Consider the following 18,753-nt stretch of genomic DNA (forward strand, 5'->3'; position numbering starts at 1 on the left):
ATCACTGTGCATAATTCTTTGTTTGGGTCTCATTTTACCAAGATAGACACCTCAGAGTGAAAATAGAGAGCTAAAGGTATAAAACTATAAAACTTTTAATCTATGTTGACCAATTGCTCTACAAAATGTGTAGATGTAACCAATTTACCTTCCCACCAGTCATGTGTACGTATCGGGCAATCTCAAAAACATTTAAAAAAAATTCTCAATGTTGAAAAATTTAAAAACATAAAAAAGCATAAATCATCATCATAATAAATAACCCATAATCCTGGCCTGGCGCAGTGGCTCACGCCTGTAATCCCAGCACTTTGGGAGGCCGAGGAGGGCAGATCACAAGGTCAGGAGATGGAGACCATCCTGGCTAACATGATGAAACCCCGTCTCTACTAAAAATACAAAAAATTAGCTGGGTGTGGTGGTGGGCGCCTGAAGTCCCCGCTACTCAGGAGGCTGAGGCAGAATGGTGTGAACCCAGGAGGCAGAGCTTGCAGTTAATTGAGATCACATCACTGCACTCCAGCTTGGGCAACACAACAAGACTCCATCTCAAAAAAAAACACGAAAAACAAAACAAAACGAAAAAACATAATCCTGAGACAGGCACTATCAACATTTTAATGTATTACATAGCCGTATTCATTCATATATAATGTATATGTCTAACTTAATGACAAAATAGACATACCACATACAGAGTTTTATATTCTTCTCATTTAATATTATGTTCTATTTTTTTAGAAAGATAATTTTAAATGGTTGCAAAATGTTTCATCTGTGTCAGTTAGGACTTGTGTTTGGCTGCTATTAACAGAGTTTGACTAGCATAAGCATATAATGGTTTATTATTTTTTTCTCATATAATGAGACATCTGAAAGGAGGCAGTTGTTGGCTTTGTTACAGTGGTTCAAGAATGTCAGAATTGCAGTCACTACAATTCTCCTGGCTTTTCTCTCATGGTCCCCAAATGACTTCTGGAGTTTCAGCCATCATATCAGTGATCAAGGCAGCTGGATCCAGGCAGTAATCCAGGCAATTGGAAGTCCCACCCAAGGACTTCTGCTCTTATCTCATTGGTCATCTTTGTCTGAAAGGAAAGCTGTGAAATACAGTATTATTAATAAGCACGTTGCTGGCTCCAATAATATAGAGTCTTGTTAACAACAAAGAAGAGGAGAATGGAGATTGAGCAACCAGCAAGCAGTCTCAGCCACACCATCAAATGGAGGTAATATATTTATTTAACCAATCCCCTATGGAGGGGTTTTAAGTTTTTTCTAATGTTCACCATTTTACCAATTAACATGATCAGCATCTCTGCACAAATATCTTTGCATCTTTTATTATTTCCTTATGATAAATTCCCAGATGGAATTAATAAATCAAATCATAGATTGCAAAATTGCTTTCCAGAAAGGTTCTACCAATTTACATTCTGACCAGCAACATATAAAACTGTTGGGCAGTCTTTCTGAGAGTCATTTATTGAACACTTGCTTTCTGTTTAACTCCAGATGGTCCCTTGTGATTCTTTTTTGAATATTAATATCATTCACAAATATTAGGAAATGCAATCAATCCTTAAATAGAATACGTCAAAATGGCAATTGCTGAGCACTATGCCTTTTATTTAATTAAATATACACCAAAAAATATTTCTCAGAGAATGAGCCTGCAAGGTGACAGGCACATCTTGGACTCGTATTTTCTTTTATTCTGACATTTGAAGAAGTCAGTCAATGAGATGGTTTTGATACCAACAATGACAGGGGGCCACAGGAGAAAAGATGATAAGAAAGACCTATCTGAGAACCCAATAACATACCTAAATCAATTTAAGAACTTTAAAGTTTAATATTAGAAGCTGTTATGGAAGATATGAATCTTAACACAACTATAGCTATTCTGCAAACCAATGCAATTTTAGCAAAGTTTGGAAACCCCATCTACTGAGTTGCGTTCTAATGGAACTAATGTTAATAGAAACAATGTATGGCTAAATCATGGAGCTGGATTCCTCCACAGTTCCAAGCAAGAGTCAAATTCTGAGATATTTAGAGGTGTATACAGATAGTATGTTCTTGAAAATTTATACTTTAAATAAATTTCTGGTACATTAAATAGAAAATTTCAGTATATTTGTGGAACTCAACTGAAAATAACTCACAGTAGCCCCTGTTCAGTTAATGTAGTAGAATTAAAAAGTGATAGCAGGAAATGCTTTAGTAAAGAAGACCACTTTTTACACAAGAATAATCACCTGATAATTTGTGTCTTATGAGTTCGGTTCGGACATCAAGTTTCTTTAAAACCAAACAGGGCTTTAATTTCTGTCAAAATTTCAAAGAGCATTAGCTTTCCTTGCCCAATCAAAGATGAAAACCACTGGAAAAATTATCATTGCATGTGTGTTTTTAGAATTTAGAGTCTGTGTTACTACATAGTGCTGTGTGTGCATGGCCGTCTGGGTCCCCAGAACATCATCACACACACAACTATTTTATGTGGAATGTAGCTTGACACTCTAGAGCAGATTTTACAGACCAAGTCTCCAGCCCAGAGAGCAGGGGCCATCAGTTGTTCAGGAGGGAACAGTCTAACAGCACAGAGTTGCTTCCCACCTCCCTGTGGCCCAAGCAGTTCCAGAGTTTAACACTAGACCTGCTGGCAGGGCATGGTGGCTCACACCTGTAATCCCAGCACTTTGGGAGGCTGAGATGGGTGGATTATCTAAGGTCAGGAGTTCAAGACTAGCCTGGCCAGCATGGTGAAACCCTGTCTCTACTAAAAATACAAAAAATTAGCCAGGGATAGTGGTGCACACCTGTAATCCCAGCTACTTGGGAGGCTGAGACAGGAGAATCACTTGAACCCAGGAGGCGGAGATTGTAGTGAGCCGAGATCGTGCCATTGCACTCCAGCCTGGGTGACAGAGCAAGACTCCATCTCAAAAAAACAAACAAACAAACAAACAAACAAAAAAACCCTGGACCTGATAATAAGGTTTGACTAGTGTCCTCACCCAAATCTCCTCATCTCAGTTGTTATTCCCATAATCCTCACGTGTCAAGGGCGGGACCTGGTGGGAAGTGATTGGATCATGGGGGTAGTTCCTCAATGATGTTCTTGTGATAGTGAGTTCTCACAAGATTTGATCCTTTCATAAGTGTTTAACAGTTTTCTCTCTCTCTCTCTCTTCTCTCCTCTCTCTCCCCCCTCTCTCTCTATTTCTCTCTCTCTCGCCTGCCACCATGTAAGAAGTGCCTGTTTCCCATTCTGCCTGATTTTAAGTTTCCTGAGGCCCCCCCAGCCATGCAGAACTGTGAGTCAATTAAATTTCTTTTCTTTATAAATTACCCAATCTCAGGTAGTATCTTTATAGCAGTGTGAAAATGGACTAATATACCTGCATAGAATAGGAGGTCAATAAATACTTGTTTTACTATGGTACAACCCAAATACAGTTTATCTCCAAGTGATAGGATTATATGTGACTTTTATTCATTTTTGCTTTTCTGTATTTTGTTAATTTCCCTCAAAGGTATACCTGGAGTATTTGTAACTAGGTAAAATAAAACAATTGTTTTTTCTAACGGCTGTGCACATAGCTGTACATTTGGAATAGTCAAGATTATGGTTCCTAGAAAATTTCTGCTGACTGTTGAAGTAGAAAAGTTAGAATACATTGTATCATAGTGAGTTGAGCATTGTTATTAAATATATTTAAACATTTGATATTTTATATTTTACATTAAATGTAACCCTTGAATTCAACTTTTGTTTCTAAGTATATATTAGGTAATAAAGAGAGACTGAAAGAAAATTAGTAAATGAATCAATCAATTGAACTGTAATTCCCTGCTTGAAGTATATCTTTGAGTTCCTTAAAACTGTTAATAAGGATGACAATAATATGTAAATTCTATAGTCTTGTATTTTTTACTAACACTTTTTTTATATAATTAATAATTCAGAATGTCAGATTAGTTGTTTCAGTATTTGTGATTTTCTGTTAAGTATTTACTTTTATCAATACCTAAGAAAATTATATGAAAACTCTGATAGAGTCTCCTATCAAACTGAACAATTGCATATAGTTTAAACATTTTTGATGGCTTAGTTATAATATATTTAAATTCAGCTAAAATGAAATAAGCTTATATATGCAATCATGGTGTGCTGTAAATTCCTCTATCATTTTGTCACTACTCATTATTTCATTTTAATTTATTATTATTAGCTAACATTTGTCATATGTTTACTATATACCAAGCAGCATGCAGTTGTTTTCATATACTATCTCATGTAGTTCTTACAATATTTCTATGATATATATTATTATCTCTGCCTTAAGAAACTGAAGCACAAAGATAGAAATGACTCATCCAGTATTACAAAGCTAGTTGTTCAAATGGCAATGTCAGAATTTGGACCCAAGTCCATACATACCCTAATTCAGATTTTAATCACTGTGTTCTACTATCTCCCAAGTGATTTTATATGTCTGTTTTCACACTAAGCTCATTAACAGCAAGGATTATGTCTTCCTCTGCAGCTCTGGTGCCTGGCCCACAGGAAGGTTTCAGTAAATATTGAAATAAACTGAACTTAGATTAAACTCTGGTGTCTAACTTAGGAAAAACAACAAGAGTTCTACAAAACTATTCCTTCACAAGTAATTTGCAGTTGTAGCTCACCTGATTTTTTTCCTGCTTTAAGCTAGTTTAACAACTTATTTCCTAACCCTGTAGGGAGGTGGATGAAAGATACGAACAGTTTATCACAAGAGGAGACTCTTAACATATGAAAAGATGTTCAACTTTACAAATAGTAAAAGAAATGTAAATTAAAACTACAATGAGGCCAGGCTGAGTGGCTCACACCTGTAATCTCAGCACTTTGGGAAGCTGAGGTGGGTGGATCATCTGAGGTCAGCAGTTCAAGATCAGCCTGGACAACATGGCGAAACCCCATCTCTACTAAAAATACAAAAATTAGCCAGGTGTGGTGGTGCATGCCTGTAATCCCAGCTACCAGTTGAGTCTGAAGCAGGAGAATTGCTTGAACCCAGGAGGCAGAAGTTGCTGTGAGCAGAGATCGCGCCACTGTACTCTAGCCTGGCAACAGAACGAGGCTCCATCTAAAAAAACCAAACCAAACAAAAAACTACAATGAGATAAGATTTCATAACAATCATAGTGACAGAAAGTAAAAAGTTTGGCAATGCTGTTGATGAAGTTGTAAAATAACACATAGTATTCTCATACATTTTGGTGGCAATGCAGAATGATACAACTGCACTGAAAGAAATTCATCAAAACCTAGCAAAGTATTTTTTTACCCTTTGATTCACAAATTCAACTTTTAAGAATTTACCCTAGGAGACTTCAGCTTCAAATTTACCCTTCAGTACCTGCTCTGGGGTAATGAACTGGACTCTTTAAGCATTTCTCCTCTACAGAGAGCACGATGTTAATTAACCTTTGTCAGTAGAGGGCACTGGAGGGACATTGCAGGAGAAATGGGGGCAATTTCTAGTTCTGGTAAGCTGCATTTTGCTTTTACTTTCTCTGTTGCACAACCTGTCAGTAGGGCAATGGCTGGGGTGGGAGTGGAGGCAGTAGAACGACAGTGGTGGAACCAGGTGGTACCTGAGTGCTTGGTCCCTCAGCAACCTCCAATTCCCAGCCTAGGCCTAATGACCAGCTTGCTGTGGGCCTCCTGGTGGGTACACTAAGTGGCTTCAGGTGGGTCCCTGACCATCTCTATGTACCTGTGTGCCTGAGGGTTGTTTCCTGCTATGGCAAACTTTGGACCAGGGAACCCAGCAAATGCTGGGCTATGCAGTAGGCTGCAACCACACCTTCTTCAACTAGGTTTTAACCTCATTAAGAAGGTGGGGGTTTCCTTGCCAGCTCTGTGCTGGCTTTAGCACTCTCCCTAGGCCCTAGGGCATTCTTTTTTTTTTTTTTTTTTTTTTTGAGATGGAGTCTGGCTCTATTGCCCAGGCTGGAGTGCAGTGGCACAATCTCAGCTCACTACAACCTCTGCCTCCTGGGTTCAAGTGATTCTCCTGCCTCAGCCCCCCAAGTAGCTGGGATAACAGGTGCCCACCATCACACCCGGTGAATTTTTGTATTTTTAGTAGAGATGGGGTTTCACCATGTTGGCCAGGCTGGTCTCAAACTCCTGACCTCAGGTGATCCGACTCCCTCAGCCTCCCAAAGTGCTGGGATTACATGTGTGAGCCACTGTGCCCGGCTGACCCTAGGGCATTCTTTAGAGCAGGGGTTGGCAAACTGTGTTCAAACCCCACAGTTTTCTGGCCAAATCCAGCTCCCTACCTGTTTTGTAAATAAAATGTTATTGAAATGCAGCCAGGTCCATTTATTTATGTATTGTCTATACAGCATTGAATGGTTATGATAAAGAAAGTATGGCCTAGAAAGCCTAATATATTCACTATCTGTCCCATTATAAAGAAGTTTGCCAGCCCAACTTTAGAGTTCTCTTTACATCTTTATATTATTGTATCATAGCTTAATGATTTAATATTNCAGGCTGGTCTCAAACTCCTGACCTCAGGTGATCCGACTCCCTCAGCCTCCCAAAGTGCTGGGATTACATGTGTGAGCCACTGTGCCCGGCTGACCCTAGGGCATTCTTTAGAGCAGGGGTTGGCAAACTGTGTTCAAACCCCACAGTTTTCTGGCCAAATCCAGCTCCCTACCTGTTTTGTAAATAAAATGTTATTGAAATGCAGCCAGGTCCATTTATTTATGTATTGTCTATACAGCATTGAATGGTTATGATAAAGAAAGTATGGCCTAGAAAGCCTAATATATTCACTATCTGTCCCATTATAAAGAAGTTTGCCAGCCCAACTTTAGAGTTCTCTTTACATCTTTATATTATTGTATCATAGCTTAATGATTTAATATTAAATCTCTCCTATTTTAATTACTGCATGATCTCTGTGTCCAGACTGATACTACCTCTAACAATACAAAAATACCTACACAGCATTACTTGCAATTGAAAAGGTATATAAACAACCTAAAATCCCTGGCATGGAGATTGGTTTAATAAACTATGATATCAACACAATGGAGTGCTCTGCAGCTAGGGAAATGAATTAGGAGATCTCTATGAACTGATATGGGGTGATTTTCAGGGTATGTAATCAAGTAAAAAAAAAAAAAACAAAATACAAAAGAATATATATGGTATGCCATATGAGTAAGAAAGCTTATTTCTTAAAGAAAAACAAACAAAAAAACCAAAAAACATAGGAATGGCTGAGCGGGCCTGGTGGCTCACTCCTGTAATCCCAGCACTTTGGGAGGCTGAGGCAGGTGGATCATGAGGTCAGCAGTTTGAGACCAGCCTGACTAAAATGGTGAAACCCCATCTCTACTAAAAATTAGCCAAGTGTGGTGGCACATACCTGTAATCCCAGCTACTCAGGAGGCTGAGGCAGAAGAATCGCTGGAACCCGGGAGGTGAGGTTGTAGTGAGCAGAGACCGTGCCATTGCACTCCAGCCTGGGTGACAGAGTGAGACTCCATCTCAAAAAATAAATAAATAAATAAAATGAAAAAATAAATAAATAAATAAACCATAGGAAATATATACTAAAAATTAATATATTATTATCCATAGACAGTGGATAAGAATAGAATGAAAGGAATAGAAGAGGAATTGATACTTCTATGAGTATATATTTTGTATAGTTTTTATTTTAAAACCATATTAATGCTCTAGAAATTCAAAATAATATTAAATAAAACAATTATGAGAAAAAATGCAAATTGAATGCAAACAGAAACCAATTAACTATATTTCAAATGAATAGCACATCTACATGGAAAATAAAATAATTTAAGTAACATTTGAATACAATACTTAGGCTAACTATCTTCAGTCAAAAAACAAAAAAAAAAAGTAATAAAAACACTTAAACTCTGTTTACTAGGTTTTTTGTAGACCATAGTTACAGCAATTCTAAAACTATTTTGTGTATTGTAGAACCAAGCAAACAGGTACATACATGATGTGTTGGGAGCCAGGGTTCTCACTGTGGGATAAGGCAGATACAAATACAAAATGAGTGAAGACAAAAAAGAATCTAATTTGTTGCACTGGAATTGGAATACTCTACACAGACAGACAGATAGACAGATATTTCCTAGCTCTGTCCTCTAAAAGAATCTAGAAGCAGTAATACCAATAGCAATGAGCAACTAGTATCCAGATCTTGGTTTTTAAATACCACTCACACTAAAAGGAGTGAGGGCTTCTTGGAAAAATGCTGATTCCAGGGCTAGAGCAGTTAAAGTACAAGATGACTCTGAAACATCATGTGCCAGAAAATAAGAAAGTGCTCAAAAAATTAAGAGAATCTGTCAAAAGGCTATGGAAACTGCCCTTGAAGGGGCTTCTACTGGGAAAATATGAGCATCAAATAAACAATGATATTAATAGATTTTAGTCTATTAAGTTAAATATCTATTTATAGACTTAAAAATACATGCTAAAACTATAAAACTTTTTTTTTTCTTTTTTTTTTTTTAGATGAGGTCTCATTGTGTCACCCAGGCTGGAGTGTAGAGGCACCATCACTGCTCACTGCAACTTCACTGCAGCTTCTAAACCCGGGGCTCAAGCCATCTTCTCACCTCAGCCTCCCAAGAAGCTGGGACCACAGACATGTGCCACCATGGCCGGCTAATTTTTATTTTTCTTGTAGAGACAGAGTCTCACTATGTTGCCCAGGCTGGTCTTGAATGCATGGGCTCATGCAATTCTCCCAATTTGGCCTCCCATAGTGCTGAGATAACAGGCACGAGCCACCACACCTGGTCTATAAAACTTCTAACAGAAAACAGAAGAAAACCTTTGTGATATTGGAATAGACAAAGATTTCTCATATAGGACAAAAAAGGAAAAGAATACAAACAACAACTATATGTGATCCTGGATTGAAAAAAAAAAAAAAAAGCCTATAAAGGACAACATTGGGACAATTTGAAAATTTGAATATAGGCTGGGCACGGTGGCTCATGCCTGTAATCTCAGCACTTTGGGAGGTTGAGGCAGGTGGAACACCTGAGGTCGGGGGTTCAAGACCAGCCTGACCAACATGGTGAAACTCCATCTCTACTAAAAATATAACAAATTAGCTGGGCGCGGTGGCAGGTGCCTGTAATCCCAGCTACTTGGGAGGCTGAGGCTGGAGAATTGCTTGAACCTGGGAGGCAGAGGTTGCAGTGAGCTGAGATCATGTCATTGCACTCCAGCCTGGGTGACAGCATGAGACTTCATCTCAAAAAAGAAAAGGAGAGAGAGAGAGAGAAGAAAGAAAGAAAATTTGAATATAAACTATGGATCTACTACTGCTGCCACCATCCCCGCCCTTAGTAATAATAACAACAGCAGATATACAACAGATGTGGCAAAACGTTAACTGGTCAATCTAGGTGAAGGACTGTGATTTCTTTTCATGGCTGCTTATGGTTGCTGGGTTGCATTAATAATCAGCGACTCTTGCAGTAAGTGCACACCCTTTGCTATTTATTGGCTATGGATTTATTCATTCCTTTATTTCCATCTTCTCAGGTGCTGGGCTAGGTGCCATCTAAATGTTACCCCATTTAATTTTCACAAAAATCTTGTGAAGTAGATTTTATTTCCTCCACTTATACACAGTTGAGACAAATGAGGCTCAAAGAGGTGACTTGCCCAAAGTCGATGTCAGTAAATTACAAAGCAATCATTGCAACCTAGGACTTCAGGTTCAGTGTTCATTTCACATCAGTTCAGGCCTCAGGGGCCCAACATTGTGACCATCAACAGATGTTGCAGAATCAGAAAGCAAAACATAGCAGCTCTGAGAGGTTAGAGGAGAGGGCCTTTGAACACAGATTCTGTGGGAATTCAGCAATTAGAAAACATAGTTTAATAATGTTAGAACAAATGAATAAAGAGTTAATGTTCATATCACTACTTCCCTAAATGATCTACAGTTTTATATTATTTTCTTTTCATCAGGCTATAGGTTGCTTCACACATGTACCATTATTATTTACTGACCTACATAAATATCCTCTACAAATATTAATATGCCTCAGATTTTATGTGTTTATGTGTTTTTAAACATCCTGTTATATAGAAACATGAAGGAAACAGACAAAAAACAATTCCACTGATATTTTAAAAAGAAACATATGTATATGATTAAAATTTCCAAAATATTGTTTATTTTCTTTATTCCATTAACAAATACATTCCTAGAACATGTAGCCTATGACTTTCTTTTCTAGCAGCTGTAGGGGATTCCCTTGTAAGGTATGGCTTGGGTGCATATGTATGTGTGAATGTGCATATGTGTACAGGTTTCCATGTGTGTTTATGTGTTTGTATAGGTTTGTATATGTATGTGTGTGTAGGCTTATATGTGTGTATGTTTGTGTATGTATGTGGGTTTCTGTGTGTGTGTGCTTATGACTATAACCACTGGCTGCCACTGGATGTGACTATGTTTGTCTCATCCATGAGTTTTCAGGCTCTGAGAAGCACAAGAATCATGTCTGATTGACTTTCAATACTCAGCAACTGAGCAAGGAGCCTGGAGCTGAGGTTTATTGAGACATAACTTTCATTGGCACATAACAAGTTCTTTACATATGAAGAGCAGTGGTAAAGACCATGAGCTCAGACTACCTGGGTTCAAATCTACTACTGTGTGGTCTGGGGAGGCTCCTGGGAAAGTTTCTTAGCCTTCCTTGCCTCTGTTTCCTCCTGCTTAGGTTCCCTTGCAGTAGAACCTGATAAAGGTTTGGGGGACAAGTGATTTATTTTTTGACTCACAGTCCAAAGGCAGGAAGGGAAGAGGGAAGTTGGGAGCTAAGTAAAGATGTGGTCTCAACTGGGTCCAGCTTCAGTTTGATCCTCAGGGAGCTCTTGAATCACAAAGTGAATCCTACATTAAGGCAAGGGCTAGCTTTTTTTTTTTTTGACAGAATCTTGCTTTGTTGCCCAGGCTGGAGTGCAGTGGCGCAATCTCAGCTAACTGCAACCTCCGCCTCCCAGGCTTAAGCGATTCTCCTGCCTCAGCCTCTTGAGTAGCTGGGATTATAGATGGCCACCATGATGCCTGGACACCTGGCTAATTTTTTTTTTTTTTTTTTTTTTTTTTTTGAGAAGGAGTCTCACTCTGTTGCCAGGCTGGAGTGCAGTGGTGCAATCTCAGCTCACTGCAACCTCCACCTCCTGGGTTCAAGTGATTCTCATGTCTCAGCCTCCCAAGTAGCTGGGATTACAGGCATGCACCACCAAGCTACTGTTGTATTTTTAGTAGAGACAGGGTTTCGCCATGTTGGCCAGGCGGGTCTTGAATTCCTGACCTCAGGTGATCCACCGGCCTCGGCCTCCCAAAGTTCTGAGATTACAGGCCACCACTAGGGCTAGTTTTTTATGCCTCTTTGTTCCTTAATCATTGGTTGCTGACTGTCCCCCAGGGTTGGTGTGGGGTATAATCTCTGGGGCGGCTTCTGTTAGACTGAAGGCAATTCTCCAGAGAAAAGGGAGCTGTAAACCTTTAGCAACCAACACTTTACGGTAGCTTGGAGAGGTGTGCACCTGCCTGGTAAAAGGGATGCGAGAGACCAACAGCATCCTACAATCAGAACTTCACAAGGCCATTGTCAGGGTTAAACATGATACTCCATGTAAAGCACTAGAATAATCAGAACAAGTAACATTTATTTGCATGCTTAAGCCAAGCATTGTTCTAAGTTATTTTCCCACAGAAAACTATCTAATATACAAGAAACCCTTTCTTTTTCTAACTTATAAGTTAAAAAATTCTAAACTTACAGAAAAGTTAAAAGAATAGTATAATGGGCCAGGTGCGGTGGCTCATACCTGTAACCCCAGCACATTGGGAGGCTGAGTTCAGAGGATCACTTGAGGTCAGGAGTTTGAGATCAGCCTGGATAACATAGTGAAACCACGTTTCTACTAAAAGTACAGAAATTAGCTGGGTGTGGTGGCAGGCGCCTGTAATCCCAGGTATTCAGGAGGCTGAGGGAAGAGAATCGCTTGAACCTGGGAGACAGGTGGTTGCAGTGAGCCAAGATGGTGCCACTGCACTCCAGCCTGGGCGGCTGAGTGAGACTCTGTCTCAAAAAAAAACAAAAATTAAAAAACAAAAATAATAATCATACATACCATGTGCCCAGAAAGCAGAAATCCAGCAACATTCAGAGGGAACTATTGACTCACAGAAATATGGGAAGGAGTGGAATTCTGTTCAGTAAGGATCTTTGGGAGGGTGAATTACCATGACCAAAGACAGCCTAGAGTCTTCTCCCGTGTCTCATCCTACATATCAACAATACATATCTATCTCTAAGGAACTGGTTCTCCAAGAAAATCTCCTTTTCCAAGGTCTCCATTTGTTCCTTGTCACCCACAGGGTAAACTCCAGACTCCTGTGTTATGGCCATTCTGGCTGCTGCTCTAACTGTGCCCATAGGAGAATTTAGACACATCAAGTCATGCTGTGGGAACAGGCAGTGGCAGAGGCTTTCCTAGGGACTCTAAGAAGAGAAATCGAGGGACCTTGGGGATAAAAGATGGGAAAAACACACTGCATGCGAGCTTAATCTAATACCTATGCCTGGGTATAGCATTGTGCTTGTTATTGAGATGGGCTAATACCAGATTCCTAAGCAAGGGAGTTGACTGCAAAGATCCAAAGGTTCTTTTTACAAAAAAATATCTGGAAGTTCAAGGCAGCCTTGTTTTTGGATGTGGGTAATACAAAGGGTAGCGGAAAGAGATTGCCTCCTCTTCAGTGGGGAGCTGGCTGGACATCTCCACACTGGTATGTTATCAGGGTTGGAAATGCAGGCTTGGGTCCAGCTCAACAGGCTCCTTGGTGCAGTGTGGTTTGGGCAGATACGGGTGGAAGATGACACTGAGGGCTTTGATAGCAAAGGAAGCACCAGGGCCTTGGCAGTGTGGTGAATGCCTGAGGCAGTGGCTGCACCTGTGCCCATGGAAAGATGGAGCAAGTGAAGAGGAAAATGGGCCTTCCACAATGCAGTCAGAGAATTTAGTTCTCTGGTACAGGTAGATATAAGATGACGCTGGGGGTAAGATGTAAGATGAAGCACCAAGTGTCCTGGCAGTGTGTTGACATCAGAGGCGATGACTGGACCTGTGCCCAAGGAAAGATGGAACAAGTGAAGAGAAAAATAAGCATTTCACAATGCAATCAGAGACCTGGGTTCGTAGGTACACAGAGGGCCTACCCTGACCCTGATTAATCCAGAGTAATTAATTCATCCACTTAATAGTTACTGGACATTTGCTGTTTAGGTAGTAAATGAAACAGACAACATTCTTGACACCAAAAAGCTTATATTCCAATGACAGAAACTGACAAAAAGCCAGATAACAAATATATAAGCAATTTCAAATAGTAGTAAGTGCTCTTAGAAAATTAAAAACAGACATATATATGTGTGTGTGTGTGTGTGTGTGTGTGTGTATATATATTAGCATATTAGGAGAGAAGCTTTACACCTTTTCAATTGTGAATCAGAGTGAAATTACATTATTATAATCCTACTTTTTACTCCTAGGCTGTTGTAGCAGGGAGACCCTCAAGGCCATCTACAATATCACCACAACTCTCATAGAGCTGCCTGTGAGGGATGACAAGAAGGAAGTAGGCTGAGACCCAAGGTCTGGGTCAGGGGACTAATGCTGTTGTCACCAAGAAGGGTATAAAAAAGCTATTACTGCAGTGGCTAAAGGGACATTTGAAATCTTTGTTCTAGTCCAGGCTGGCACTGGTGTCCACGGGCCCACCCAGGTGTATAACGAGGAATCTCTGGTCACAGAAGCTTTCAGTGACAAGTGGGTAGAAGGTCTTGGATCTAAGAGGGTCCATCCTGGAAGAAGCAGGACTATGACTATGGCAGGTGCCCACAGAAGAGTCCAATATCCTGGAGTAGGCGAGGGTTATGAAAGTTGTCAAGCACTCTTGTTAAATTATTCATTTAATAAATATTTATTAAACTCCTGCTATGTGATAGGCTTGTGTTATGTGTTAGGAATACCGTGATAAACTGTCAGTCAAAGACCCTTCCCTGATGGAGCTTATATTCCACCAGATCCCAGCCTAGAGAGCTGTGGATTGATCTTAGTTAAGAACTACAGGAGAATCTAGGAATATGTCTGGTTGTAGAAATTGGTCAGGTATCCTGGATGGTATCCGCAGTTTCATGGGCCCATAGAGAGATGCTGAGAACTTCATCCAAGAGAAAGGACTGAAGAAGAGGTGAGAATGGAGTCCTAGAACACCATCAGAACTGGTTTTCATTGAGCAAGAATGGGTGTTGGAAGCAAGCTATCCATGGCTTAACAGGGTTGGGGTCAGCTAGTGTCCACCCAGAATGCTGCTCAGCTAACACAACATGTAGCCAGCAGCCTAAGAAAAGAATCACAGACACTCCAGCCCCTCTTGCTCTGGCTTCTTCTCTTACTCTCACTACCACTCTCTACTTTCCCCCACCAAATTCATCATGGGGATGGCCCTCAGACTTGATGATTGAATAATGCTTCTTCTGTTTTGGCCCTTGGCTGGTTGGACTTAGCTCGTACTGATTCTCAGACTTTTCAGGTTTTTCACCAGGATAAAATTCCTACCCTGAATATTCTTGGCTCCAGGCCTTCATACCCACCCACCTGGCCTGCATTCTTGGTCCAACACACAGCAACAACCTTTAAGAGAGGGCTGATCATTTTGTCATGAACCCACTGCTCCAAGGGCAAGCCTGTTGCTATGGCAACATGGATGCTCTAGCAGGCTCACGGCTGTCACTCTGCTTTGGGACTAAGGACTTAGGGAGGGGAACACTAGCCTCCTTGGGGAGACAACAGCCCTTGTGGGCCAATTACCAGAAAAGAGAGCAAAATGCCTCCCTCACCCTGCCCTAGCAGGCCCTGTGGCCTTCAGTTCCTCTCTGCCTCCTTCAGGTTGCTTCTATTTCTGACTCCAGAGAGATTTAAAGGGAATCCAGAGAAATTGCCAGGTTTCATTATTCAGCTTTAAACCTGCACGTGGATTCTCTAGAGAGCCAAAAGGGATGACATCTCTCCTTTTTTTCCTAACCAAGGATGTGGAAAGATGATGGTCCCACTGGTACAACCTGGTAATCCCTCTGGGAAGATAACAAGGTTTCTGACCTCAAAGAGACTTGCAGACCAAATCTTCCATGGATCTCACTTCTGTTCATGCTGGTCTAGGTTCAAAGTATAGCCTCTACCCCTATGCCCATGTAGTCAACTGATCCACTTCCGTGCTATCATCCTCATGAAGCTTTGTACATCTTTCTGCCCCAGGCTTCCATCTCTTCTCTCCTCATTCTCTTCCACTCTGGCCTGTTGAATCCTTTCTCCATAGCTAGCAAACTGCCATACCTGTACAGTTTCTTTTCTAACACTCTCATCTCCTTCCTCCTACCTTGGGAAAGCTGGCCTCTTCCCTTGGAGCACTGCTTTCCCTGCACCCCTCGTACCTTTGTATTTCAGTCCAACAAGGTGGGTTAATATCTATGAGGAATATAATAGATCATGAACAATAGAAAAGTCACTAACACTGGTTTCATTAAGTAGGGCTCATTGTTCACATAACCAGATACCTGGTTAAAGATGGCTGTTAGTATTGGTTCAGTGGCCAGTTGAAATCAGGACTCACATCTCTGGGGTTGTCTTGCCTTTTCTTCATACCATATTTCTTTCTTTCTTTTCTTTTCTTTTCTTTTCTTTTTTTTTTTTTTGAGGTGGAGTCTCGCTCTGTCGCCCTTGCTGGAGTGCGGTGGCGCTATCTCCACTCACTGCTCTGCCTCCCTGGTTCATGCCATTCTCCTGCCTCAGCCTCCCGAGTAGCCGAGACCACAGGTGCCTGCTACCACGCTGGACTAATTTTTTATTTTTAGTAGAGACGGGGTTTCACTGTGTTAGCCAGGATGGTCTCGATCTCCTGACCTCGTGATCTGCCCACCTCCGTCTCCCAAAGTGCTGGGATTACAGGCATGAGCCACCATGTCCGGCCCCATATTTCTAACCTCTTGGTCACAATATGGACCTTGTAGTCTAGACTTCATGTCTAAATTCCAGGTGAGAAGAGAAAAGGAGTTAAAGGGTGTTGCCTGCATCAGGAAAGAAAAACATTATCAGAATCCCTAGAGAAGTTAAGCTTATGTCTCATTGGCTAGAAGTGTGCCACATGGCATCCCTAGATGTAAGGTAATCTAGGAAGGTAGGTATATTTAGCTGGCATATTGTACCCCAGAACAAATTCAGGATTTCGTTACTAAGGAAGAAAAGGGATAAAGATAAAGATATCGGGCAGAGAACAAGCAGTGTCTGCCACAGTGTCTGCTTCACTCCCCCACATTATATTTCACTGTCTTGTTAAAACCATTCTCCTTTGATCTTATGCCATTCAGCTATTCTGCCCTACCTCCCCCCATCCACTGTTGGTGCTATCATCTACTGGGGGGTCCTCGCATTCATTATGTACCTTGGCAATGGGCAAAAAGCCCACCATTCTGCAGGGCAAGCCAGTTGCCTGCCTCCTACACACAAGCCTTGATCCATCTTGACGACAACTTGGTTCCCAGCTCTTCTTCCTCTCTGCTCTCATCCTTACTCAGTCAGTCTCTACTCTCATCTTGTTTCAGTCTAGCTGTCACAGCCTCTATAGCCTCCATTTACTACTGCTCAGAAAGGACTCTGTCTCTTCATACTCAAGATGCCCCATCTTGAACTTAATGTCTATTTTGCTCATCACCACACACCCCCAGCTGGCCCCTGCTTCCTGTTAGCAAAACTGGACCAGGTGGCTGAGGTTCCAGGGGTCAGGAGACCCTAACTTCTCCAGGCTCCTTTGCTGATCTGACACATTTCTCCATCTTGATTTGCAACATCCTCTCCGAGACCATTTTTACATTCACTCTGCAGTTCCGCATACCACAACTGTAGCCAAGAGGTGTTTTCCTTTCTCTCCTATTTGTTAACAGCCCTGGGAAGAGGCATAGTGGTGAGAATGTTGGCCAATGTTTTAACAATACTAATAAAAAATACTATTATATAAAGGATTCATGTAATTGATTTGTGCACTACTATTCCCCAAATGCTACTGAGAGCAAAGTGTTGGCAGCGTTTATTTTTTATTGCTTAGAATTTAAACTTCAGATTTAGCAAACAGTAGGTACCAAACAGTCTTAGCTATATCCAGTAGATAGGGGGAAAATTTATTCTTATATAACATTTGACCCTGTTACATTTAGTTCATCATTTTAATCTGTCATGATATTTTGTTTACTATCCAGATTCTGCCATCTAATATATTTTCCACGTTTTCTTGCTCTGTGTGACTGCAGCAGGTAGATAAGAAAGTATAAGAGGATGTCCCTAGAACTTGGAGAAAAATACTTCTCTGAGAACTGAAATATCTCATAATGAATAGTTATCAGATTTTAATTTTCATCAGATGTAACCCATCCTAACAGGTTAGTTACGATCTGAAACTAATTGATGATAAACACTGGATCCTTAACTGGTTAACAATAAAAAAGTAGTAACCTAATCAATTATTGTGTAACTGAAAAGTAATCTCTCCCTTGCTCCTTTCCCAACAGGAAAGTCTGAAGCCAGGCTTGCTTAGCAGAGTTCTCCATATAGTTGAGATCTCACTCTTTCAAGATGTAGGATCTCAACAGGTTAGCCAGCCCTCTGAGTGAAGCTGGTCAGTTGGGGCTGTGACAACATAGCACACTCAAAGGGGCAGACCCTTCTCAGCTGCAACAGATTGATGTCCTTGGAAAAGGTGGACCCAGTGTAGGCAGACTTTCCTAGAAAGTCCAGAAGTGACTGTGCAAGCCCAAAGCAATCCGAACAAATATTTGTGGGCCACCGAGAACCTCTGGTATGAAGTAAATAATAAAGGCATTGAACAATAATAACCTGTCTGTATATCCACCAATGGGACCGATGGGCCACAGTGTGACATCTATCCTATCCATGTCATAAGGGAGATGAGTTCCACTGTGGGACAGTCTGCGTGACTGCTCGTTGGAGATTATTCAATTCCCTTTGCTGTAATTTCATGGTCACCAAATTTCTGCTTGCTAACTTTGTTTTACAACAAACTTTAGAAAGAAGGTGATCTGAATAAGAGGATATATGTATTTCAGTCTCTGGAAAGGGTTATTTCTTTATATTGAGAAACCAGTGTGTTGAGCATTTGTCTGCCTTGTAGAGCTTGAACCACTCTGGGTAAGCTGACAAAATAAGATTCTGGTGTTGAGAAGCTGAGTATGTGACCATGATATTAACAGTGACCTAAGTTTGTGTGGCCCACTTCGTTCTCCAGAAACCAACCAGTCAGCCTTCTTTTTGTAAATGTAGCAGATACCATTTTGCTAGTGAATGAGGTTAAATCTTTAGCCTTGTCATTGGTTCAGCTTTGTAATTTAAAACTCTCTTATTTTATCCTCTGATTTTAAATCCCCAGATTTTCCTTTTTGTGTCCTTTGCCCCCTGAAGTTTCCATCTGTTTAGCAACTAAGCACTGTTTAGGTATCTACTGTCTTCCCCAAGTTGCCTTTACTTTTCTTGTTTACCTTTCTCTTGTTTTATTTCTTTCTTTCTTTTTTTTTTTTTTTTTTTTT

General features: G+C 40.6%; 1 long non-coding RNA gene across 1 annotated transcript in view; it reads left to right on the forward strand.

The window, feature by feature from the left end:
• Window positions 1-18,663, forward strand: part of LOC108517155 (uncharacterized) — a 105,224-nt gene extending 86,561 nt beyond the window's left edge. The window contains exons 2-6 of the long non-coding RNA XR_001882020.1: window positions 869-1,229; window positions 3,260-3,323; window positions 4,557-4,676; window positions 13,654-13,795; window positions 17,722-18,663. This is a non-coding gene — a long non-coding RNA (uncharacterized LOC108517155). The remainder of the gene's footprint in view (window positions 1-868; window positions 1,230-3,259; window positions 3,324-4,556; window positions 4,677-13,653; window positions 13,796-17,721) is intronic.
• Window positions 18,664-18,753: the final 90 nt, after the last annotated feature.

Source organism: Rhinopithecus bieti, unplaced genomic scaffold (genome assembly GCF_001698545.2).
Source record: "Rhinopithecus bieti isolate Rb0 unplaced genomic scaffold, ASM169854v2 scaffold_36840, whole genome shotgun sequence".
In the NCBI taxonomy this organism is placed as follows: domain Eukaryota; kingdom Metazoa; phylum Chordata; class Mammalia; order Primates; family Cercopithecidae; genus Rhinopithecus; species Rhinopithecus bieti.